The following is a 27,103-nucleotide window of genomic DNA, read 5'->3' on the forward strand; positions in this document are numbered from 1 at the left end:
AATGATAGTATTTCCAGAGTGGCTTGTCTACCTTCTCTTCTACTTTGTTGTTATTTTACTAGCACCCTTGTTATTTGTGTCAGAAATCAAAAATAAAACATTTATAAAGTGGCATGAAGCGTCTTGCCTCTGAAGGCTTATACCATAAAGAGATGTCAAGCCTCGTTTCAAAACTTTTGTTAACTAAAAAGCACATACATAAAGTGCTTTTTAGAATCAGATTTTTAGTGGAAGAAAATAAAACCAAGAAGAAAAAAACCTTGTAATGTTAAATCTGACATGGAAATATCAATATGAACTTATGATTTAAAAAATAAATACATTGGGGCGCCTGGGTGGCTCAGTTGGTTAAGCGTCCGACTTCAGCTCAGGTCATGATCTCACGGTTCGTGAGTTCGAGCCCCGCATCGGGCTCTGTGCTGACAGCTCAGAGCCTGGAGGCTGCTTCAGATTCTGTGTCTCCCTCTCTCTCTGCCCCTTCCCCACTCATGCTCTGTCTCTCTCTGTCTCAAAAATAAATAAAAATATTAAAAAATAAATAAATAAATACATTTACTTGGTCTGTCTACTGAAAGGGCCCAGCACCGGCCCAGCAGAGAAAAGCATACCCAGTGCCCAGATAATTCAATTTTCAGTACTATTTCCCTCTAAAAGGAGTCTTAGAGAAATGTTCCTTGGAGCTGGTTCCAGGTATGGGACAGGAAAAGTGCTAGCTGACTGTGTGACAGCTTGTACCAAAAATCAGGAGAGCTATCAAAGACTAGCAGTTCAGGTTCAAAGGTTCAAAGCTTGTAAAGCCTGCTACTGGCCAAATTGGAGACAACTTGAGTATGCATGACAAAGAATGATGCTAATAGGCATTGAATTTTAAGAATATTCTATTAGTTAATAATGAGTAGGGTGGGGAGGAAGGAAAGATGTGGAAAGATTGTGGTCTTCTTTGCATAAGATGACTAGAAACATCAATGTAAAAGGAATGATATAATTAGAAAATCACCTTTTTGCATACCCTAGTGTAATTTGGTTCAGGCAGGGATCATTAGTAAATGCTAAAACTGCTAAATTGTTAGGGAAAAAGGATATTCACACGGTATTAAAGTATCACATCACAGATAACTTACTATTTAGATAAGGAAAATAATCTTACTCGGTGGAGACCTGCCTGGCATTTACCACCTTAACCAAGTGATTAAACTTAGGATCACCAAGCTGACATCAAGTATTTCCTGATTTGATGCAGTAAGAACTGTGTAACATTACCTCTGGTTGTATTATTGCCAGAAATGAGGAAGTAATCAGAGAAATCATGATGTGGGGCATTCCATAAGATAGTTGACCTGGACTCCTAAAAAAGACATTGATACAAAAAACAAAAAGGTAAGGAGACTGGGGCCTTTTTATTTATTTAAAAAAAAAAATTTTTTTTTTAACGTTTATTTATTTTTCAGACAGAGAAAGACCTAGCATGAATGGGGGAGGGGCAGAGAGAGAGAGGGAAACACAGAATCTGAAGCAGGCTCCAGGCTCTGAGCTATCAGCCCAGAGCCCGACGCAGGGCTCGAACCCTCGGACCACGAGATCGTGACCTGAGCTGAAATTGGACGCTTAACCGACTGAGCCACCCAGGCGCCCTGACTGGGGCCTTTTTAAATAACCTTTATCCCTTTGGTTACTTTGGAGGTTGTATAGTCTTTTTTCAGTTCTTTTGATGGTTTTTTAAAGAAAATTCGTCATGCATCTTTTTAAGTTATTTATTTAAGTAATCTCTACACCTAATGTGGGGCTCAAACTCACGACCCCAAGATCAAGGATTGCATGCTCAGTCTTCTGACTGAGCCAGCCAGGTGCTTCTTGTCATGCCTCTTTGTTAGAGTCCGTTTTTACTTGGTACCATTATCCTTTATCTTGACAATGTATGCATCTTAGAACACTTGAACTTCCTTTACCCTCATCTCAACTTTTATGTTGTTATTAGCTGTGTACTTATGTGTTTAAACCCCATAAGTCAGTATTGTTATTTTTTGTAACATTAGAACTGTTAACATTAATTTGGATTTACAGTTGACCCTTGAACAACACAGGTTTGAACTGCGTAGGTCCCTTTGTATGTGGATTTTTTCGATACAGGACAGTACTGTAAATGTATTTTCTCTTCCTTATGATTTTTTAAATAATATTTTCTCTAGCATACATTATTGTAAGAGTGCAATAATACCTATAACATACGCAGTATGTGCTAATTGAGTATTTATGTTATTGGGGCCATTTCAGCTTAACAGTGGGCTCTTAGTACTACTGTTACATTTTGGTGGAGTCAAAAGTTATATGCAAATTTTCTACTGCATGGGAAGGGGTCAGCACCCATAATCCCTTGTGTTGTTCAAGGGTCAACTGTATTTATCACTTTCTTTGCTCCTCTCCTGTCTGATCTTTTTTTTTTTTTTTAATGTGTATTTATTTTTGAGAGAGAGAGAGACAGAGCGTGAATGGGCGTGGAGCAGAGCGAGAGGGAGACACAGAATCCAAAGTAGGGTCTAGGCTCTGAGCTCTCAGCACAGAGCCCGATGTGGGGCTTGAACCCACAAACTGTGAGATCATGACCTGAGCTGAAGTTGGACACCCAGCCGACTGAGCCACCCAGGCGCCCCTCCTGTCCGATCTTTTATCTGTGATAATTTTCTTTCTGCTGGAAGAACAGCCTTTAGAATTTCTTTTAATACAGGTGTTAAAAGTTTGCTGGTGGCAAACTTTTTTTTTTTTCTTTCTTTTTCTTTTCTGGAAAGTGCATTCATTTCTGAAGGATATATTCCTTGGATGCAGAATCCTATATTGCAAGTTACTTTCTTAAGCACATTGAAGATATTCCTCCATTTTCTGGCTTCCATTGTACATATTGAGAGCTGTCAGTCTGCCTCTCCTTTGAAGGTAATTTGTCTTTTTTCTCTCACTTAAATTTTATAACAACCCTGTGGGGTGTAGGTTTTATTTTTGTTTGTACAGATGAGAATAGAAATACTCAGAACAACTTGCCAATGTCAAACAGCAAATGGAAGATGAAAATCCAGGTCTATTAGACATCAACACCTATACTTTCCCCACTTTGCCTTACTGCCTGTCACTAAAGAAAAGTGTATATTCATTTTTTTTTAAGTTGAACCTAAGTTGAACGCTTAACCTGCTGAGCCAACCAGGTGCCCCTATACTCATGTTTTCAACAGTATTTATCCAGCTCCTGTTATATGTATAACACTGCTACAGACTGAGGCAGATATCAGATTTTGGGAAATAATTCTGACCCTCAATTTATAGTTTGGAGAAAAGCATGCCAAAAACATTCAAGTTGCAATGAGGCAGTATATTGCTGTTAGCTAAAATGGTGATCGGTTGCAGTAATTACTGAAAGAGTTTATGCACAGGGAATCTCACAATTCGTTGGAAGTGTCAAAGAGTGTCCTGGAAAGGAGGTGGAATGTTGTCTGAACCCCAGGCAGAATTTGTTGAGGGTAGAGAATTGTAGAGGCTGTTTTAGGCAGGGCCAAATCACATGAAGAAAGGCATGGATAATGGTTTTGGAGATGGCAGCACCGTTGATTGGCTCTAGCTGAAGATTGTAAATGTTGGAGATAAGGTTGTATGTGAGGTGGGGCCTCATTACGGAGAGCCATAAATTCCTCTTCTCTGTCTTTTAGGTGACAGGGAGTCTTTGAAGAGAAGTTGGGGGTGGGGGTGCTATAATGAAAGCAGAAAGTATTACTTACAGGGTAAGAGCTTGTCCTGACTCCATATTCCAACCTCAGTTTCAGTTATGTCTCTATCACTTCCTTACTTATGCTGTCCATTAGTTAACTTTTCTTTTTTTTTTTTTTTTTTTAATTTTTTTTTTTCAACGTTTTTTATTTATTTTTGGGACAGAGAGAGACAGAGCATGAACGGGGGAGGGGCAGAGAGAGAGGGAGGCACAGAAGCGGAAACAGGCTCCAGGCTCTGAGCCATCAGCCCAGAGCCTGACGCGGGGCTCGAACTCACGGACCGCGAGATCGTGACCTGGCTGAAGTCGGACGCTTAACCGACTGCGCCACCCAGGCGCCCCATTAGTTAACTTTTCAAAGCCTGTTTCCTTATTTGTGGATTTGAAATAATCATAGTACTTATCTCATAATTGTAAGGATTAAATAAATTAACATATGCAACGTATTTAGAACAATGGCTGGAACAGAGTAAGCACAATTTAAGTATTCGACATCATTTTATTCTTGTTATTACTGAATAAGATGATGTACATTATAGTAACCAATGCATGGTATGTAGTGAATCACAATCCTAGTTACCAGTAGAATGAGTATAGGGTAAGTAGTATGAACCAAATTATTGTTTCATACCTCTGCACCTAGGTGTAGGGGATATTAAACCTTTGAAGTTGTGTTAATGTATATAAAGCTATGTAATTCACTTAGGTCATTTCCCCATTGCATCACTTTTGTGATTATATATTACGTATCATTTCTAATCTGTTCCTCAGTTAATTCATTTTGTCAGTAACAATAATAGTGAAGAAAGCATTCCATGTTAAGAATCTGTAGTCAGAAGAGAGGGAAGGAGGTATTGTTAAACCTGTGACAGAACAGTGTATCGTAGGAGGGAGCTGTAAGTATGTCATAGGAAAGATGTAGGAATTGTACTGGTTGCTGAATTTAGAAACATCTCTGGGTTCTGTTTAATATGGTCTCTTCGGGAAATGGAGTGTAACCTCAGGATGCTAACTAAGCTTCTGCCATAGGTATGAAGAGTAAAAACAAAACAAACAAAAAAAAAAAAACGCTTTTTTTCCAAGGGAAATTGTATAAAGCCATTGAAGCATCAGGACTGACGGACTGGGAATGCATTTAAGTGAGGGCTCATTAATCTTTTAAGAAATAGAAAAGCAAACATATGTCAGAGAAACATTGTGGATTTACAATATTAAAATGCCAGTGTCTTCAAATATTGTCATAAAGCAGAAAGGGAAATGATTTAAGAATGGACACCACTTATGTATTTCTTTTAAGGTTAGAATAGTTCAGCATTAAACCAAATGCCTTTACCGGCAGCAAGTAGCTAATTGTAATTTTAAGTGAGGTTTAACTTTAGTCACTGTATTAAAAATCTTGTAGATATGCATTATTGGAATGATTTTGCTAGAGAAATTGCCTTTCAGTGAACATACTCTAAGTCTAGAGGAAGTAAACACATAGTGCAGTTTTTTAGATTGTATGTCAGATGTTCTGTGGTCTCTACTAATGATTTGAACCTTTTGTTTTAATTGGCAGCTTTTTTTAAAAAAGAAAATTCTTGTAAATACTGTCACATTTTTCCTATTTTCCATATTCTTTGTGTTTTCTGTAAATTGGCAAGGGAACAACTTCGCATATGGTCCGTTTTTCTTGGAATAGGAGATTTTTTTTCTTTCTTCCTCTCTTCTGGTCTGCTTTCCTAACCTTTAACCACCCTGTTAACAGATGGTCAGTTTATCCTTGTACTCATCGTTTTGATTAACTGTTTCGAAAAAAGCTCAGCTTCTAACAGTGACTTAAATGTTCTCATGACAGCCTCATTTAAGACTGTATAACACTCATTATGACAATTTTGATTATTTTTTTTTAAGTTTATTTTGAGAGAGAACGTATGCACTGGAGAGAGTGGGGGAGGGGCAGAGAGAGAGGGAGACAATCCCAAGCAGGCCCTTTGCTGTCATCGCAGGGCTCCCAACTCTTGAACCGTGAGATCATGACCTGAGCTGAAGTCAGATGCTTAACTGATTGAGCTACCCAGGAGCCTTGACAGTTTTGGTTCTTGAAGCTCCTTTTATCTTTTGAGTTGAGTTTGAATCTATTTAAAGCTGAATGGAAAGCATCATCTTACATTTTAAGTTCTTGGATGATTGTTTCTTTCTGACCCCTTTAGCTCAATTTTTAGTTGATTAACTGACCATACCTTATGAAACAATCAAGGCAGGTATCTTTTATTTGAAGACACTTTAGTGTAGAGATCCACAGGTTTGTGGCACCTAACAGATTTGGGTTCAAATTATAGATTTATCCTTGTGAGTTTCATTTCCTCAACCGAGGAACCTTAAAATGGAGACTGATCATGGGCTGATGCAAATAGAAAATCAGATGATTAATGTAAAGTGTCTTGTACACACTGTGGAGCACGGAGGATCAAAAATGAAGTAACTGCCAAGGTGATCATTTCACAAGATAGGTCATGTAATTGTGTATGCTGTGGTGGCAGTGTTTGCTGTTTATATGAGCAGGTCCTTCGAGTGAATTATCTGGGAATAAAGCACCTGTAGAATGAATTGCAGTTAGCATCTCAGTTGAAGTACACGCTTATAAGCTTTAATTTACTTCCCAGCAAGCAAAGGGTGCACAGTAACTGTGGTCATAGCACCTGCTTGAACAGAGCCCAGTAGAGAGACAGCCCTATGGCAAGATTGTTTAAGTTACGAGTTCACGCTAGAGCTATGGAGAACGATGAAGAGGTTTCTCCTATGCCTCCCACAAAAGTACCAAGACAGAGTCATAATTGGGTCATCAGTCATTTATTCATTTGACAAATATTTGAGAGTTTACCGTCCAGGTACTGTGATATATACAAGGAATACAGCAGAGAGCAAAACATAGTATCTGCCTTCAAGGATCATGTAGTTACAGAACTGGTAAGCGGTGCAACATAAGGCAACGCTAGTGTAGTGGAAGAATATGGGAGGGCTAATTAATTCAGTCCAGGTTGGGCAAAGGGTTAGGAAGAGGCAGAGTTCAAGATCAGGGAAGGCTATGTGCGGAAGGCGCTGTCTAAGCTGAGGGCCTAGTGAAGGTAAAGGGTTTAAGAAGTTAAGGGTGGTATTTTGAAAATTTTATTCCAAGAGGTAAGCATCTTCTTTCTTTTTTTCTTTTTAAAAGTTTATTTATTTTGAGAGAGAGAACGAGAGATGGGTTAGGGGGGAGGGAGAGAGAGAGAGAATATTCCAAGTAGGCTCCGTGCTGGCAGCACAGACCAGGGGCTTGATCCCACGGAACTCCGAGATCACGACCTAAGCCAAAATCAAGGGTTGGACCCTTAATCGACTGAGCCACCAGGTGCCCCAAGCATCTTATTTCTGAGAATAGGTTACTGAGTAAGCATGCTTGAGTCTAATTTTCAGCAAAATTGGGAAATCAGATTTTAGAAATCCTTTCTTTTTCTCATTGTTATTGGGGATAGGGAGGGAGTAGGCCTGACTTTGTGCTCTAGAAAACCTGTAGTCCAGAATCTCCCTTGGAAGCTGAAGGCTTTTTCTCTCATGGAGTTTTAAACATTACCAACAATGTACTTAATTTCTATAATTTTGCTATAGTAAATATTTGTTGATTCAGTAGCAAATGAGATTGACATGGCCTGGTCCCTACCCCACCTTCATCCTTAAGAATTAAGATCTGAGGGGCGCCTGGGTGACTCGGTTAAGCATCCGACTTCGGCTCAGGTCAGGATCTCTTGACTTGTGTATTGGAGCCTTGTGTTGGGCTGTGCTGACAGCTCAGAGCCTGGAGCCTGCTTTGGATTCTGTGTCTCCCTCCCTTGGCTCCTCCCCTGTTCACGCTCTGTCTCTCTCTCTCTCAAAAATAAGTAAAAATTTAAAAAAATTAAAAATGAATTAAGATCTGAGAGGCTAAATGATTAGGTAAGCAATGTAGATAGTACTAAGAACACTGGCCTTTGGAATCAGGCAGCTGACTGAGTAATGTAGGTTACTATGTAAATAAACATGAATTCATATCTTGGCTCTGTCACTCACCCTATGGTACAGGGCAAATAACTTCATGTCTCTGTTAAGAATGTTTGAAGACATTCTTGTTTAGTTTCAAAATGGTCTTGATGTGGATGGTTCTTTAGGGTGGAGGCACTCAAGACTCAGATAGTTACATGTTTGCTCTTCTATGCACATATGCATGTGTATGTATGTATATGGATGTCAAGATTCATAATAATGTTTATAGATTTTTGCATTTGTTCTTTCATAACTGTATAAGATAGGCAGATAGAGGTGTCACTACAGAAGGAATGAAATGGTGCTTTGTGAGAGAATTGGTTTTAGGCTTGGATGAAGGAAGTCTTCCTGGAGAGGTAGCCTTTGAGATGAGTGGGCTTTTTTGGTGGATGCTTCAGAGCAGAATGAGTCATGAGGAGCTGCAGGTTGTCGACTCTGTAGACAGGTTGTCTGTTTCGAATCCTGACTTTGCCATTGACTGGCTGCTTGATCTCAGATAAATTAATCATTCTTCTAGAGACTATTTCCTCTGTAAAATGGATATAATCACATCTCCTACAGAGGGTTTTTGAGGATTAAATGAAGTAAAGCATGTAAAATGCTTAGCCAAATCCTTGGCATATAGCAAGCATTGTTGTTATTACTGTGGCCTCATCATTATTACTGATAGGGATTGAGGAGGCCTTTTTAGGCAAGAGAGAATTTATTCTGTTCTCCTGTCTTGATAAACTATCAAATTTTGATAAATGAACCCAGTGGTTGTATTTTTCCATTTATGAATCACACACTGAATAATTGAGATTTAGTCTGAATTCTTCTTGAACTGCAGAATTTGTTGCAGACTGAAAAAAAAAAACAAAAAACACCAGTCACAAGCTCATGGTGTTGTGTTGCTGTCCCTTGAGTTCACGACTCACTGTCATTGGTTAGGTTGGAAGGGTCATCTTCCCTGTTTATATAACACTGTAACTTCCAAAGTCTTTGCACAACTGTTAGTCTGTGATCCTCAGAGTAGCCTTGTGAAGCACATAGGGTGGGAGGTATTATTTTTCAGGAAGTAGAATCCACAGGGCCAGGGGAAAGGTCTCTGTGGCTCTTTTCCAACACTAGATAGCCCTGGTCTCCTGACTTATATTCTATTTTCTTTTTCATTTAGTTTTTTGTAAATCGAAGTCTGTCAGTAGATTTGAGTTTGCATTTATTATTATTTTTTAATGTTTATTTATTTTTGAGAGAGGGAGACACAGAGTGCAGGTAGGGGAGGAGCAGAGAGAGAGAGAAGGAGACATAGAACCTGGAGCAGGCTCCAGGCTCTGAACTGTCAGCACAGAGCCCGACGCGGGGCTCAAACCCACAAACGGTGAGATCATGACCTAAGCTGAAGTCAGAGGCTCAACCATCTGAGCCACCCAGGTGTCCCTAGTTTGCATTTAATTGCTGCCATTTACTAGTTGAGTGATCTTGTAAGGGTTCTTAAATTTATGAGTCTGTTTTTCCATCTGTCAGATGATGAGACTTTGAATCACACAGGATTGTGTGTGATGCTGAATTTACTTTGTATAATCGCTTTATGAGAATTGTTTTGTATAATGTTGTAAGGTAGTGTGTATTAAGACACAAGTTTATTCACTAGTTGGTGTCTTATCTGCCTAATGATAATGCCGGTAGGAAATATTCCTATTTCTATATTGCCTTTAATGTTCTAATCCTACTTACTTGAGAGTAACATCCTTGATAGTGATGTGAATGCTCTACCCTGGAGAACCTAGATCTGGGAGTGTTTGACAGGTGAATAACAACACTTCACAAAATAACAGTTCATTTTTCACATTATTACTTGTGTTCCTTGGTCGTTCCCCTTTTATCTTTCTCTCTCACTTTTTTGGTTTAGTGTTATTACCCAAATGGTTAAACAACTTAAAACTTTCCAGCTAATAAATAGATTATTTCAGAAGTTTGAAGTTTGTCCCCCGCCCCCCCCCCCCCCCCCGCACCGAAACAAGAGAGAGAAACAATAGAGAAGGGGACCTCTTTTACATATGAATATCATTTTTCATGTGTGTTTGTCAGTTATTTATGTGCTGTTTTCCTCTTGAACCTGTGTCAGAGGTAGGTAAATGTGGAGTTCTTAAAAACCATATTAGCTGGAAATTACAAAATGTACAAATTGAGTAGAACAAATCGTTTTTACAGTCTTATTTTTTTGAATGTTAAATATATACGTAGACACTTAAATGGTTGCGTTGTTATGAAAACCCTAAGTTTAAGTTTTCTGATAGCTGAGAAAATCTGCGTTAAGGAAAAATTTTTGCACTTGATCTTTTCCGGAACAGAAGTTTGTGGAAAAAATACCGAGGTTGACTTAAAAGTGTCATTTATGAGTTATGAGACTCTTTTGAGTTGTTGGCATCTATATTTTAAGGGTTAGGTGAGAAACAAGTCATTTTGTAAAATGCAAGGGTATTTTCTATGGATCGTGGAAGTTTTTGTTCCCTTTCCAGTATGTAGCAAGCTAAGAGTACTTACTAAATTGCGGTTTCATGAATATCATTGTATTGGGTGTGCCAGGAGTACAATCATAGTATGTGACTTAGACATAATAACTGGCATAGTAACTTAGGATACTATGTCAGCAATTCATATTTTTAAAGTTACCACACTAGGAAAAATAACAGCTATTTACAGTTGAGTAGATTTGACTTAAAAAAAGTTATACTCCAATCAAGAAGATGAAAACTCAGTTTAGTCAGCATAGGCTCTAGTTAACATAGGCTTGGAAGCTTTTTAAAAAGTTGGATATAGGGGTGTCTGATTGGCTCAGTCGGTTGAGCATCCGACTTCGGCTCAGGTCATGATCACACTCTGTGAATTGGAGCCCCACGTTGGGCTCTGTGCTGACAGCTCGGAGCCTGGAGCCTGCTTCAGATTCTGTGTCTCCCCCCTCTCTGCCCCTCCCCTGTTCATGCTCTCTCTCTGTCTCAAAAATAAATTAAAAACATTAAAAAAATAAAATAAGATAAAATAAAAAATTGGATATACTGTGGATAGAATTAGTGGATTAGCCATAATCCTTGTTTAGGGCATGCTCTTATTAGCTCACATATAGCCTGTTTTTAATTTATATTTAAAAACTTAATAAGCCCCTGTGAACCTACTACCAGAACAAAAGGATAGATCCTTAATAATCTACATCTGACTTTTTAGGTTCCCCAACCCCATTCCTCCCCCTTCTCCCAGACCTCACAGCCTGAATTCTCTAGTTTTCTGATTTTATATAGCTTCATCACATCTTTATGGATTCTTAGAAAGTGTATATTTTTATTTTGGTTGTAACTTTACAAAAAAGACATTCTATATGTAATCCTTTGAGACTTAATATTTTTACTTAATGTTGCATTGCTAAGATTTATCCACGTTGTTGCATGTCACTGTAGTTCCTTTACTTTGCTGGGAATAATCCATTACATTAATGTAACATGGTTTATTCATTCATTCTCCTGTGAATGGACATTTTCCTTGTTTTCCAGGTTTTTGCTGCTATGAGCAGTTTTGCTGTGATCATTTTAATACATGTCTCTTGTGCGTAAGTTTCTTTCCATGTATACTGAGGAATAAAACCCTGGGTAATGAACATGGGATTATTCAGTTTGTAGACATTATGCCAAACATTTTTTTCCCACTATCAATCTATGAAAGTCTCTATGAATATATCCTTTCCAACCCTTGGAATTGTCAGATTAAATTTTTGCAGCTTCAGTGGGTAGAAATGGTATTATGTTTTTATTGGTCTTGTGATTTTTTTTTTCTGTGAAACGCTTGTTCATGACTTCTGTTTTTTTTTTTATTTTGTTTTTTCTTTCGCCTAGCTTGTTTGTGGTTTTCTTTTGGATTTTAAGTTGTCTTTATGTGTTTTTGGTACTTTTGTTGGAGGTATGTATTCCAAAAGTCTTTTCAATATGTGACTTCGCTTTTCACTTTCTTTAGGGTGTTTTTTGATGCCCAAATTTCTTCATTTCAACATATTCAAATACAGTTTATTTTATGGTCAACACTTCTGTGTCTTTAAGGAATTGTTTGTTTTTCTTATTTTGTATGCCAGTAGCTGTTAACATTACAGCTGACATTTATTTAAAGGCCTGAGATTACAGTAGTAGGACAATGGAGAAGGAAGAATGTAGCTTAAGATGTTTGTGACTACTCATTGCTCATCCCTAACCCCAATAGAAAATAAACCCTTGTTAAAAGCTAGATTCACATCTGTGCTAACTCAGCTACCCGAGTGGAGATCACTGGTCTGTTGTCATGATTTTTCCCTAAACTCTCACCAGCCTCTATGTTTCTTGAATGATTTACCTTTTCTCTGGACCTTATTACATGTTTCCCAAAAAAAAAAATTTTTTTTTTTTGAATAAAGACTATTGGTGAGAAAATGATTATGACCATTCTGACCCATTTTATTAAAAGGATGTGATATGAATATATTATTTATAGTAGAAATTATTTTTTTATTCTTGAATTTTAAAATAGTCGGAATAAAGTTTAAAGAAATTTGTATTAGAGCATTCTGCAATAAAACATTTTCAAAGATTATTTTTTCTATATTTTGGTTTTAAATTTCAAAAAGGGACTTCACTTAAATTCAGTTCTGTTATTCAGTTATCTTGTCACAAGCGTTTGTATGGCAGGTACCCATATCTCCTGTCACTTTTATATATGCCCTTTGTTCCCTGGCAGATTTGAATTCTGAAATCTCCTCCCCTCCAGAGCATGGGTGCACATGCATGTGCACACACACCTATCCTGCTCTTTCACAGCCATCCGTTTTCATGTTTCTGCTGTTGGGCAAGTGTACACAGAGAACTTGTGCTTTATTAACAAGGGTATGATTGTTGCCATCGCAGAAATAATGTGTATTTGTGTAGGCCTTTGTCAAGTGCTTTTATGTGCATTTTCTCAACTTATCTTTTTCCTAAAACCTGGGTGATTGGCAGGGCAGGTTATGGTCCTAATGTAGGCTGTGCTAATACTGAGGCTTGAAGACATAAAGTCAGCACTTTCCTGGTACAATAAGATGCTTAGTAAGTATTTGTTGGATGGATGGATGGATGGATGGATGGATGGATGGATGGATAGATAGATGGATAAATGAATAAATGGCTAGTTATTCTCACCCTCATGCCCTTTGGATTAAACCATTGCTTCATATTTAGCTATGTGCCAGTACAGGTCTTGATATATATAATAGAAACTAGAATATTTATTGATTACAACTTCTACTTCTGGCTTTGATGGAGTATCTGGTTCTGGACTGGCCTTTCTGTCATTAAAAAACACAAAACTAGGGGCGCCTGGGTGGCTCAGTCTGTTGAGCGTCCGACTTCCGCCCAGGTCAGGATCTCGCAGTTTGTGAGTTCGAGCCCCACGTCGGGCCCTGTGCTGACAGCTCAGAGCTTGGAGTCTGCTTCAGATTCTGTGTCTCCCTCTCTCTGCCCCTTCCCCGCTCATGCTGTGTCTCTCTCTGTCTCTCAAAAATGAATAAATGTTAAAAAAAATTTATAAAAAAACATGAAACTGGACAAAATATGTGAAGCAACTCTTTCAGGCTTTGGACAACAGGCCTCTGATCTTGAAATTTGTAAAATGAGCCCCACAATTGCCCCTGCTTTCTGCCTGAGAACAATTTCTTGAGCTGGAATCCAAGCAGAACATGGTAGCCTGTGTTGAATCAGAATTTGGGGCAGCTAAAATGGCTAGAATCTTTAGGGCAGGACACTGGAGAAGAGGAGCTCTATGGGAGGGGCTCCCAAATGTTTTTGTGTGGGTTCCTTGTGAATTATTGGTGAAGAGTTGGGCTGTCCATGGGGGAGAACAGCTGGAAGGTTCATCAGAGTGGCTGCCCCGAAGCTGGGAATGAAACAGAGATGCTAGAGGTTGTACAGCTGAGGGATATTGGAGCTCTGGCCCAGACAGAACTGAGAGAGAGACCTGATCAACACCCTGGGCGTGTGGGTGGAACACTAGAAAGACCATGAGGTAAAGCAAGGATTGGCAAAGTTAAATAGTTGCACACAGACTGTAGGCCTGGCAAGCCTACAAGATTTACTATGTGGGGGGCACCTGGGTGGCCCAGTCGTTTGAGCATCCCACCTCAGCTCCTGTGGTGATCTCATGGTTCATGGGTTCGAACACCATATTGGGCTTTGCGATCACAATGCAGAGCCTGCTTTGGATTCTCTGTCTCCCTCCTTTTCTGCCCCTCCCGTGTGTGTGTTTCCTCTCTCTCTCTCTCTCTCTCTCCCCCTCCCTCTCTTCCTCCTTCCCTCTCATTCTCTCTCTCTCAAAAATAAACTTAAAAAAAAAAAAAAAAGTTAACTGTGTGGCCCTGTAAAGAAAAGATTTTCTGACTTCTGCCCTGGAGTTAAAGCCTACTCTGAGCCTTCCCATAACAAAGCCTATAATCAAATCCTGACAAAACCTTCCGAGAAGACAGAACTTGGAGGTTGAATTTTGCCAGGTTATATAGGGACTTGGGAAATGTATTAGGGTTTCCATAGTTCTGCCCTAACAAAAGTACTACTTGGTCTTTTATTTAGAATTAGAATGTTTCTGAGCAGTATTACCCCCTGTAGTGTTTGAGACCTTCAAGCACTGACAGTGACTTTAGCCTATACTCTCTAATACTTTGAAAGTCTGGTTATTCCCCTGGGTAAATCTGTGTAGGAATAAGTCTTGTTCCACTTAAATATACACACACACTTCATAATCTTCTTTGTTGGGGGAACTTTTTGTATCTTTTATTCAATAGCAATATTTGGTTTAAATTGAAAAATGTGGTAATCCCCAAGGGCTAAGACAGCTAAAATAATTTTCTGTTTAAGAGGACCAAGGTTCCTTTTTGTTTCTGAGTATTACATATGTGGGCATAATTTTAAAAACATTTTGAAATTTAAGGGGCGCCTGGGTGGCTCAGTTGGTTGAGCATCTGACTTGGGCTCAGGTTATGATCTCATGGTTCATGAGTTCGAGCCCCTCATCAGGCTCTGTGCTGACAGCTCAGAGCCTGGAGCCTGCTTCGGATTCTGTGTCCCCCCCCCCCCCCCCCCCCCCGCCGCCTCCTGTGCTCGTGCTCTATCTCTCTCTCTTTCAAAAAATAAAAGAAACATGAAAAGAAAACATTTGGAAATTATAAATTGTTTCTGGCATATAGACAAAATAGAATATAATAAATAATGTGTACTCACCACACACAACTTTTCACTTTTTCCAAATTTGCTGTGGATTCTTTTCCCAAGAAGTAGTACTCAGGTACATACTGTGTATGTATTCTGTTCCTTCTTTTTCCCAGTAATAACCACTACTGAATTTTTTGTTTGTCATTACCTTGAATGATTTTTATACTAAAAATAGTGTGCGTGTGTACCCATATATTATATATAACATTATTTTATGCATTTTTAAGCTTTCATGAAAGGAATCACTTTATACTTCATCTGCAGCTAGCTTTTTCACCCAACATTGTTGTGGGTTTAGAAATGATGAAATGTATCACTGTAATTCTTTAACTGCAGTTTGTATCTCCATTCTCTTGTTGATGGACATTTAGTTTTCTAGTGTTCTGTGATTATAAAAAGTGCTGCATTGAACATTGATTTAAACCCGTCTACCTGTGTTTGTGTTGGAGTTTCTCTAGATAATGTAACTGTAACCAGAAAGAATATTGTTGGGGTACCTGGGTGGTTCAGTTGGTTAGGTGTCCGACTCTCTGAGATCATGATCTCACAGTTTGTGGGTTTGAGCCCCATATCAGGCAGACAGTGCAGAGCCTGCTTGGGATTATCTCTTCCTCTTTCTCTCTCTGTGCCTCTGCTGCTTGTGCATGTGTGCTCTCTCTCAAAAGAAATAAAAACTTAAAAAAAATTGTTTTTTTTACATTTATTTGTTTTTGAGAGAGGCATAATTTAGTAATAACTAAAGGTTATATTAATTTAGTAATTACATATGCTAACATATATAAATTATACATATAGATATACATTATATGTATGTATATATACATACATATACATAACATATATATGTAATATATAATATATAACATATGTTAATACATGTTATTACATATGTTAATATATGTTAATATATATTATATATAATAGTATATATATTAATTTAATAATAACTAAAGGTGAGGGGCAGAAACAGAGGGAGACACAGAATCCGAAGCAGGCTCCAGGCTCTGAGCTGTCAGCACAGAGCCCGATGCAGGGCTTGAACCACAAACCGTGAGAACATGACCTGAGCCGAAGTCGGATGCCCAACCGACTGAGCCACCCAGGAGCCCCAGAAATAAAAAACTTATAAAAAAAGAAAAAAATAGTATTGTTGTTTATAGGATACCCACATCTTTGACTGTTGGTTATTACTAAATTGCTCCCCAAGATGGTTTTATATTTCTAGTTTTGTGCAGTTAATATGGATTCACTAAAGCAGATATGTTGTGCCTGAAGAAAATATGACATGAAAATCTCATTTTACTACTGGTAAATTGAAAATTGGCTGTTTAGATTCTTGATAAATGTGGTCCTGTTTAAAAACCTTTCTTAAATTTCTGTAAGGAAATATTTGAACATACGCAAGTAGAGAGAACCCCCTTGAACCATGGATAACGTGTCATCAGCTTACAGTAATTATCAACATAAGTCTAGTCTTACTTCACTATCCCTCAACTACATTACTTTGAAGAAAATCCCAGATTTTCATATAATTTCATCTGTAAATATCTCTCAAATTAGATATGAATACCCCCACCAAGAGAAACCTATATAATACCATTGTCACCCTCTAGAACTAATTCCATAATGTTGACAAATTACTCCATGTTCAAATTTTCTCACCTATCTCATTTTTAGTTTTATCTATAATATTTAAAATATGATTACATTGTAAAAACATAAACTTTTAAGGATTAAGTTTAATCTGTCTCATATAAAATGTACTTGTAGATTTCTATTTTTATTACAGAATCATGTTTAAAGACAGTACCTAAAAAGTAATCTAGGTGTAGTCTAACCCTTTTACTTTATAACTGAAGGAATTGAGGCTCAGAGAGGTTGAGATTTGTTCAAAATTGGCCAGTTTATTAGTAGCAGAGCTGGAATTTGAAGGCAGATCTTCTTACCCTAAACCCATTGCTCTAATATGAATTACATTGTATTGCCTACCTTATATTGTTTTGTAGCTCATTACCTCTATCAGCTTTATTGTTTTGTTTTTTGGTTTATTTGCTTACTTTTTAGTAATCTCTACACCAACGTGGGGCTCAAACTCACGACCTGTATCGGTTTTCTAAATCTAGCATTTTAAAGTATTTGTTTCAGTGGCTTTCTTAAATATTAGACTACTGTCTGTACAGTACTAATCTTGTAATTTACATCATAGTGTATTTTAAAAGGAGTTTGTGAAAGGATTGAATTATAATATCAACACTTGTGCCAAAGATATTGAACTGTTCTGAAAAGCTACTTGTCTTTTCTGACCTAGATACACAGTTTCAACTGTGGCAGAGGATGCCAGAAAGAGGAGAATGAGTGTTGGCAAGAGTCTAGAAATTAAATTATTATATTACTAAAGGATCTAATCTGTTTCTTAATTTTTAGTACTGTTACATATGAAAAGTTTTTCTGTATTGACATAATACTTGGTGAAGATATGCATTTTTTTGAGACTAAACCAATTGTTTATTTTGCCAAGGTGAAGAATGACTTCTATTTGTTTTAAAATTGGTGATTTTTAAAACACCAAATGACTGCTTATAACTAGATTGCAGGTTCTGAGGTGGTTTTGCAAGCTTAACTAATTAAGAAAAATAATCATGTCCATTCTCTTTCCAGATACAGTTTCATTGCCATGCTCTGTTCTGTACAACGGCAACAAAAAGTCTTTTGAGAACCAAAGATACCCTTTGAAGCTTGTTTATTACCAAGGTGCTGGCTTACCCTTCAGAGTTAAGTGTGCTGCGTTGGGCATGGAAGGATAGAGAATACTTGAATACTTAACTGTTTCTTGGCACATTCATTGCTCTCTTTTCCTTTTGATCAGAATTGTCACAATAAGATATGTAAATTTCAAATAGCCTGATGCTATCACAGCCTTTTAGTGGGAAGAAAATAAATAGCCACTGAGGCATGTACAGTTAGGTACTACTTCATGTTTGATTGTGGTATAAAGGACTAGATTTCAGGTTGAGCTTTGAATTTTTTTTTAATTAATTTTTTTTTTTTTTTTTTTAAGTCGGCTCCACATGCAGTGTGGGGTTTGAACTCACAGCCTTGAGATGAAGAGTTGTACATCCACCAACTTAACCAGCCAGGCACTCCAGGCTGAGCTTTTAAAGATTACCATGCAAAATTAAATATACACCTGCTCTTTGATTTATTCATGGCCACAGTAATGTGAATTGGAAAATGCTAGAGACCCAATCTCAGTTGTAGAGATGGCTCTGCTGGTGTATGATCATAGACAAATTATTTAACATTTTTGTATATTTGTGCTTTCATATTTAAAAAAATTTTTTAATGTTTATTTATTTTTGAGATGGAGAGAGAGCATGAGTGGGGGAGGGGCAGAAAGAGAGGGAAACACAGACTCTGAAGCAGGCTCCAGGCTTTGAGCTGTCAGCATAGGGCCCGACGCGGGGCTCGAACTCACAAGCCTTGAGATCATGACCTGAGCGGAAGTAGGACGCTCAACCAACTGAGCCACCCAGGCGCCCCAGTGCTTTCATATTTTTAAAGATTATAAAATAAATTATACCATTAATTCCATATCTTACTACTTTTCAGGGGATTGTGAACATTGACTATGATGCCGTATGAAGAAATTACTTTGAGAAATTCATTTGAGTTTCTCCTTTGTGCCAAGCATTGCTCTAGGTGTACAAAACAGTAAGCAAAGATATGCCAGTGATAAATCCTATGGAGAGATATAAACAGGGTCAGAGAAGTCCTGGAGGAGGGGTTGCTATGCTATATATGATGATCAGGGATGGGCTCGTAGTAAGGATGTTTAAGAAGACAACTGAAGACGTAAAGAGGTATGTGCATATCTGTGATAATAAATAGCAAATGTCGAGGCTCTGAGGAGGGGAATGTGTGACTTGTTTAAGAAACAGCAAGGCTACCAGTGTGGATGGAACACAGTGAAGGGGGAGCAGTAGGGGAGGAGGCCAAGAAGTTCAGGGGAATCAGATTATTAGGGATTTGTAGGCCGTTAGAGAGGTGTTTAAACAGAGACCAAGCCCTTGGAAGGTTTTGAGCAAAGCATGATATGACCTAATTTAAATTTTAAAGGGAACACTGTGGATGCTATTGCTCTAGGTAAAGAGAACAAGGTAAAAGTGAAAGATTTGGTGATGGATTAGATGTGGGGTGTGGCAGGAAGAGAGCTGTCAAGGATGACTCTTTTTGAGATAAGCTATCAGAAGGAGTAGTTGCCTTCTCTTGAGAGAGGGAACACTGGAAGGAGCAAAGTAAAGTTTTGTGTTTTTTTGGGGGGGATGGGTCAGGAATTAATTTGGGGCATATTTAAAACTTTTATTAGACATCCAGGTGGATATGTTGATTATGTATTTGAGTGTGAGTCTAGAACTAAGGGTGATATAAACTCGGTTGCCCTCAGTGTATAGGTGGTATTTAAAGCCTCAAGCCTGAGTGAGATTGCCAAATGAGTGCAGGTACAGTGGTGAAGGGATTCAGTGTGAGGGCTGAGTCCAGCTGCATTCCAGCAGTCAGAGGCTCTGGAGATAAGAAAGAAAGGAGCCAGTGGAGTAATTTATGAAGTAGGAAGAGAACTAAGAGTAGAGTACTGGATGGAAGCCAAGGGAAGTAAAATGTTTCGAGTAGGGAACAGTCAGCTATGTCACCTGTTGCTGAGAGGTCAGCTGAGGTGAGGACTGAGAATTGTTCACAGTATTTAAACACTATGGGAGTCCTAGGGGACCTTGGCATGAACTGTTTCAGTAGAGCATTGGTGTGAGAGGCTGATTGGGGTGAATTTAAGAGAGAATGGGAGGTGAGGAAATGGAAACAGAAGTGTAATCAGAGAATTCTGCTTTAAAAAGGGCAGAGAATTGGGTGTGGGGAGCTAGAGATCAAGGAAAGTTATGCGAGACAGAGAGCAGAGGGAGTGATTACTGGAGCTATATTCTTGAGTAGGCAAAAGGAGATGGGTTCTAAGAGGGTTTGAGTTGAGAGCTCTCGATTAAATAGGAATAGGAACAGTTCATTCATAGTAACAAGGAAGAACAATATATGGGAAAAGATGCAGCAAGGTTGGTATTTTGCATGAAGTAGAAAGCAGGATGAGCAGTCGTGTGAGGATATGGGAGGGAGGTACAGGCATTTGAAAAGAGAAGAGAAGATTGGAAATAATCAGTAATAAAGTGAATGAGTTTTATTTTTTTCAATGGGGCTTCTTGGACATTGCAGGATGGTTAGCATCCCAGGATACCAAATGTTGGGATTACTCACCTAGTCATTATGAAAACCAGGAAACTCTACCTCACATTTTCAAATCCCACAGGGTTGCAGTACCATCACTGTTTGAGAACTGTTGATTATTGGGCCTTTTGAGGATTGATCATGAATTTAGAAAACAACCAATAAACACAATTGTGTGTTGTTTTTTTTTTCCCTCCCTAGTCATATCCGTTTGTCCAGGGTTATCGGTGTGGCGTAACCTGGAGAGTTGGATTTAAGCAGAGTTGGAGTTTTGCCGGGAGAGGATAACAAAGGGAGTTGCTGATGTAAATGAGTGACACATAATGGATTGTGTAATTTCAGTTGGCTAAGGATAGAAGTGAGGGCATGAAAAGGGTGAGGGATCGTGAAAGGTGGTAGGATTAGGGGATTACCGGCGTTGGTGGAGAGTGGTTGTCTAAAGTAGGAAAGAAGATGAAAACATGCAAGGAAAGGAAAACAAGGAATGGAGAGTCCAGAATTTTAGAAGGATCATCTGTGTGGTTATTGAGATTGCTAAGAATTATGCCAGGAGTAGAAGTTGATTGTGTGTCAGTGAGCTAAGTAGTAAAGTCCTGAAGGAATGGGAGAGGGTTTGGGGAATTAATCCAAGATGGGTGAAATAAGTCAAGTAAATAATAGAATTTGTGCTTATGGAGGAAGAGTCAGAAATTCCCTGTAAGTCACTGTGTTGATGACTGAGATGATGATCTCCCATGGAGATAAGGGAAGAGATGGTGACCTTTCAGATGGAAACTTCTTGGATTCTTCAGTTAGGTGCTCCCTAAGGAAAGATAAATCCGGGGTTGAATTCACATTTTTATTGAGCCTCTCTTGAGTGCAGGTCATTGTACTAGGTGCTATGGAGATAAAGGTAAGTTATTTCATTCAGGAGCTTGTGATAAAAATAACTGAAGCTGAGTATTAGGACGTTGAAAAAATGCTGGATGGCTCAAAGAAAGAGGAATTATATTCAACTCAAGCACTGGATAAAGCTTCATGGAGGGCTATATTTGAGATGGGACAGTTGATGAATAAATAGAACAATGACAAATTCATGGTGGAGTAGAGGTTGCGGTCCACATAAGGGAAACGTTTAACTTAAAGCTTAGCGCTAGCACATTGCAAGGTGTTTGGGGGAAGAGTCATTATTCTCATTTTGGCTGGAACTGCAGTGGTGAGAGAAAGGATGGAATGAATTACATTAGTGTTGTATTATGGAGGACCTTGGTGCCACACAGAGTGGATGAATAGAATGCCGGTTGCTTGGGTAATGATTAGTCATTGAAGGTTTTGGAGGGGAATGTGATATTTTCTAGGTAAACTTTCCCATAAAGAAGGGCTGGAGTGGAGAGAGAATAGTGTAGGAGAGGATAAGTTCCTATAAATGGTAAAACACGGCAAAACTCGATACTGTAGTATACGGGACTTGAGAATACAGGTATCTTTGAGTTAGAAACATCCTTTGTAGTAAAGCAAGGAGCAGAACTCAGGATTTCCATTTTCATGCTCTATCCCTTTTCCTGTTTTTAATTCAAAGTGCTTGTCTTACAAGTTTTCCTTACTTGGCTTTCAGAACAGCACAGTTTTGTTTTTTTTTTTAAGTTTGTTTGTTTATGTTTTAAATAATCTCTGTACCCAATGTGGGGCCCAGACTCACGACCCTGAGATTTAGAGTTGCTTGCTTTACCAACTGATCCAGCCAGGCACCCCCAGAATAGCACAGTCCTACTTTATTTACCTCCTACCTATCAGGCCACTCCTTCTCTGACTGTAGTTGTGCCTCTTCCTTCTGCTCTCTCCCATTCATTAGTATACTTACTCTCTTGGTGGTCTTGTGGCTTTACATTCTGCCTTTATCCTGAAAATTACCAAATTTATATCTTGATTCAGACCTCTCTTCTAAACTCTAAGTTAATACCCAGTTGACTACTTAAAATATCTAATCAGTGTCTGGGATTCAGCATGTACAAAGCCGAATTCCTGATCTTAATCCCAAAACTTGCTCTCCCTGCACGTATCCTAACTCATCTGCTCAGGCCAAAAACCTTGATGTTGGTCCTGATGCTTCCAGTTCCCGCACACTCACACATCCGTTTTGCTAAGTCCCGTCATCTTTCCTTTCAGAATATATGCATAATCTGATCACTAACTTCCCAGTGGTTTCCATTCTTCCACCCTTGTCCTCTCTATTATGTGTTTCCACATGGCAGTCATAGTGATCTTTTAAAAGGGGCACTTGGGTGGCTTAGTTCGTTAAGCGTCTCAACTCTTAGATCTCGGCTCAGATCATGATCTCTAGGTTCATGAGATAGAGCCCTGTGTCGGGCTTTGTGCTGACAGTGTGGGATCTGCTTGGGATTCTCTCCCTCTTCTCCACCTCTGTGCCCCTCCCCTGCTTGTGCAAGCACGCACTTTCTCTCTCAAAATAAACATTAAAAAAAATAAATAAAAATATGAGTCTGATAATTATCACTTCTCTGCTCAAAACCCTGTAAGGGTTCCCCATCTCATAGTGAAAGCCACAGTCTTTAAAGTGACTAGAAGGACCCCCTGTTTCAGGAGCTGACAGACTATCGCCCACGGACCAAATTTGGCCTACTGCCTGTTTTTGTATGACCTGCAAGCTAAAATGGTTTTTATATTTTTAAATCCTTAAAAAATAAAAAAAAAAATTGATATTTGTGAGGTGAACATCATATGAAATCAAGATATCTGTGCCTGTAAATAAAGTTTTATTGGAACACAGCCAGTCTCATTTGTTCACATCTTATCTGTGGCTATATTTGCACTGCAAAGGAAGAATTGAGTGGTAAGGACCTTACAGCTTGAAAAGCCTAAACTATTTAATATCTAGTCCTTTAAAGAAAACATTTGTCATCCTCTGTCCTAAGTGATCTGGTCCTCACTCTTACCGCTCTGTCCTTGCTACCCTTTTCTCCCTCTACTTATCCTTCTCTAGCCCTCCGCTGACTTTGGGCTCCTAGTTCTCCACCTCACCAGGCACATTCTTCCTTTCCCTGCCAGGATTGCTCATTCCATACATGTGTGCTTGGCTGACTCCCTTACTTCGTCAATTCTTTGCTCAGGTGTCTCCTCAGTAAGGGCTGACCATCTGCAACGTTGCATTTCCCCTCGTATACTGCCTTAATGCACTTGCACTGCCCCCTTCTTTCTTTTTCATAGTACTTCACACCTTCTAACATAGTTTAATTTACTTAGTTTTGTACTTATGGCTTTGTTGTTTTTCCCTCTCTGCTCTTAAATAACAAAGGTAGGGATTTTTGTCTGTCTTGTTCACTGCTACATCCTAAGAGCCTAGAATATTGGCTGGCATATTATAGGTGCTCAAATAAAGACTTGCTGAGATGCATTGAACTGTTGGTTCTTTCACCAAACAAGCCATCTAACTGGGTGGCTACAGTTCTGTCATGTAACTGTTCTGTCAAGGATTGGAAAGGACTGGTGTCTGTTTCAGTGAGGAGATGTTTTCCTGTTACCACTCTGGTTACTTGCTAACATCTTTTTCATCTTGCTCAGGGACAGTAAGTATTCAGAAAGTGTTCTGGTTCAATGTAGCTAGCTCCTACAGCCCATTCTTTTTTCTTTTCTTTTCTTTTTTTTTTTTTTTTGATGTTTATTTTTGAGAGAGACAGAGCACAAGCGGGAGAAGAGCAGAGACAGAGGGAGACACAGAATCCGAAGCAGGCTCTAGGTTCTGATCTGTCAGCACAGAGCCCGACACGGGGCTTGAACTCACAGACCATGAGATCATGACCTGAGCCGAATTTGGACGCCCAACCGACTGAGCCACCCAGGCGCCCCTCCTACAGCCCATTCTATGTTAGGATTGTAGCCATGGGTACCACTCTTGTTTAAACTGTTAATTGGGAATGAGTGCCTGGCTGGCTTAGTCACTTGAATGTCCGGCTCTTGGTTTAGGCTTGGGTCATGATCTCATGGTTTGTGAGTTTGAGCCCCACATTGGGCTCTGTGCTGATTTCATGGCACCTGCTTAGGATTCTCTCTCTCTCAAAATAAATAAACTTAAAAAATAAATAAAATCTTAAAAACAAATCCTGTTAGTTGATAAAGGACCTTTTCACCTGAGCCCAGTGTTGCAAGGCTTCAAATGACACGGTGGGATTGAGCTTTTCCATCATTCTAGGTATTTTGGGTAAGGATGAAAAGCTAGATTTTTGGACTAGGTATATGTAATTTGTAGGTTTTTTGGTTTTTCCTCATGTACCTTTTTTATGTAGAAAATAAAAGAGAATTTCCAGAGGAACATTGTGAAATTCAGTGTTATTTTTATTTGTGTGTGTGTGTGTGTATGAGAGAGAGAGAGAGAGAAAATGTGTGGGGGGGGGAGGGGCAGAGTGTGAGGGGGACAAGAATCCAAAGCAGGCTTCATGCTGAGAGCAAACAGACTGATGCAGGGCTTGAACTCATGAACTGTGAGATCGTGACGTGAGCTGAAGTCAGATGCTTAACCAACTGAGCCGCCCAGGCACTCCTGAAATTCGGTGTTCTTTTTGTGTGAGTATTATATATAAACTCCGTACCACCATGTAGAGAAAGTTTATTTGAAGGTATTTGGGGGAGGAGTATTTGCTCTTTGTGTGTCTGAGTTGATTCATACCCTGTTGTATTCCCAAGCATGGTGCTGGGTACAGAATAGACAGTTAATTAGTACATATGTATTTGCTTGTGAATCTCATTATCTTAAAGTGATCTTGGCGTATCAGTGAGGTCTTTTTCTAATTTTACCGTACCCATCTTTTTTTCTTTTTTCTTCTTTTTTTTTTTACAATTTACTGATTTATTTTGAGAGAGAGGGAGAGAGTGAGCACATGGGTGAGCAGGGGAGGGGCAGAAAGAAAGGCAGAGAGAGAGAGAGAGAGAACCGCACTGTCAGCACAGAGCCCCATTCAGAGCTCGAACCCACAAACGGTGAGATCATGCCTTGAGCCGAAATCAGGAGTTGGACATAGAACCAACTGAGCCACCCAGGAGCCCTATCCTTTTCCTTTCTTTTAAGTTTGTTTATTTTTGAGAGGGACAGAGGGGCAGAGAGAGAAGGGGGAGGAGAGAGAATCCCAACCAGGCCCTATGCTCTGCTCTTAGCTTGACATGGGGCTTGGTCTCATGAATGAAATCATGACCTGAGCCTAAACCAAGAGTTGGACTCTTAGCCAGCTGAGCCCCCCAGGTGCCCCATCCTTCTTCTTCTTCTTCTTCTTCTTCTTTTTTTTTTTTTTTTTTTAAGTGTATTTATTTTTGAGAGAGCAGAGCATGCAGCCTGATGCAGGGCTCGGTCTCATGACTGTGAAATCATGACCTGAGCCTCTGAGGCCTGAGTGGGACTCTTAACTGACTGAACCACCCAGGTGCCCCAAAACCTTTTACCTTTCAAGGTCAGTTACAAAAGATGTAACATCACCACCAAGAGTGTAATCCATGAAAGAAAAAGTTGATGAGTTGGACTTCATTAAAATTAAAAACTTCTGCTCAACGAGAGACTATTAAGAGAATGAAAAGAACTCTTAAAACTAAAGACCAAGAAAACAGACAACCCAATAAAAAAAAAAAAAATGGATAGAAGATTTGAACAGGCCACCTTACCAAAGATGTACAGATGGCAAATAAGCATATGAAAAGATACTCAACATCCTGTGTCATCAGGGAATTTCAAATTAAGCAACAGTGAGATACCACTGCACACCTATTAGAAGGGCTCAAGTCCCAAACTTTGACAACACCAAATGCTGATGAGGATGTGGAGCAGTAGGGGCTCATTTACTGCTGGTGGGGATGTAAAATGGTACAATTGTGTTGGATGAAAGAGAGTCTGGAAGTTTCTCACAAAGCTAAATTAAACATTGTCTTGCCATATGATCCCATAATCGTTCTGCTTGGTATTTACCCAAATGGGTTGAAAACCTGTGTCTACGCAAAAATCTGCATACGAATGTTTATAGCATCTTTGTTCATAATTGCTAAAACTTGGAAGCAACCGAGATGTCCTAAAGTAGGTGAATGGATAAAAAACTGTGGTCCATCCGGACACTGGAATATTATTCAGTGATAAAAAGAAATGTCAACTCATGGAGGAATCTTAAATGCATATTGCTAAATCAAAAAGGCCAATCTGAAAAGACTACATACTGTATGATTTTAACTATATGACATTTGGAAGAAGGAGGGTTTGAATAGGTGGAACATGGGATTTTTAGGGCAGTGAAGCTGTTCTGTATGATTCTGTAATGGTGGATGCATGTCATTATACATTTGTCAAAACTAGAATGTACAACACAAAGAGAACCCTAATGTAAATTATGGACTTTAATAGTGTTGCATAAACATTGGTTGTTCAGCAGTTGTAACAAATGTATCACACTGATGTAAGATGTTAATAATAAGGGAAACTGTATGTGTGTGGTATGGAGAAGGGGTACATAGGATTTTCTCTATTTTTCACCCAATTTTTCTATAAACCTGAAACTCTGAAAAAAATCCACTGTTTGAAAAAGCAGTGCTTGAATCCCCAGTAGCTGGGGCACCTGGGGGTCTCATTTAGTTTAAGCATCTGACTCTTGATTTTGGCTCAGGTCATGATCTCGCGGTTTGTGGGATTGAGCCCTGTGTCAGGCTGTGCACTGACAGCATGGAATGTGCTTGGGATTCTGTCTCTCCTGTATCTACCTCTCTCTCAATATCTCTCTCTCTCTCTCAAAACAGACAGACATTAAACAAAAAGAATAGTAACTGTCCTTCTCTATTAAAAAAAGAAAAGAAAAAG

The 27,103-nt window shown here is 39.0% G+C and overlaps 1 protein-coding gene across 12 annotated transcripts in view; it reads left to right on the forward strand.

Annotated features, from left to right (window-relative positions):
* The window catches only part of STRBP (spermatid perinuclear RNA binding protein), a 152,220-nt gene that overhangs the window by 48,734 nt on the left and 76,383 nt on the right, over nucleotides 1-27,103 (forward strand). The window contains exon 1 of one of the 12 annotated variants that reach the window (XM_058694204.1): nucleotides 11,345-11,369. The exons of the other annotated variants lie outside the window; for them this stretch is intronic. The gene's annotated coding sequence lies outside the window, so the exon portion shown is untranslated. Of the gene's footprint in view, nucleotides 1-11,344; nucleotides 11,370-27,103 lie in introns of those variants that run through there. 12 annotated transcript variants of the gene reach the window in all.

This window comes from Neofelis nebulosa, chromosome 12 (genome assembly GCF_028018385.1).
Source record: "Neofelis nebulosa isolate mNeoNeb1 chromosome 12, mNeoNeb1.pri, whole genome shotgun sequence".
Taxonomy (NCBI): Eukaryota; Metazoa; Chordata; class Mammalia; order Carnivora; family Felidae; genus Neofelis; species Neofelis nebulosa.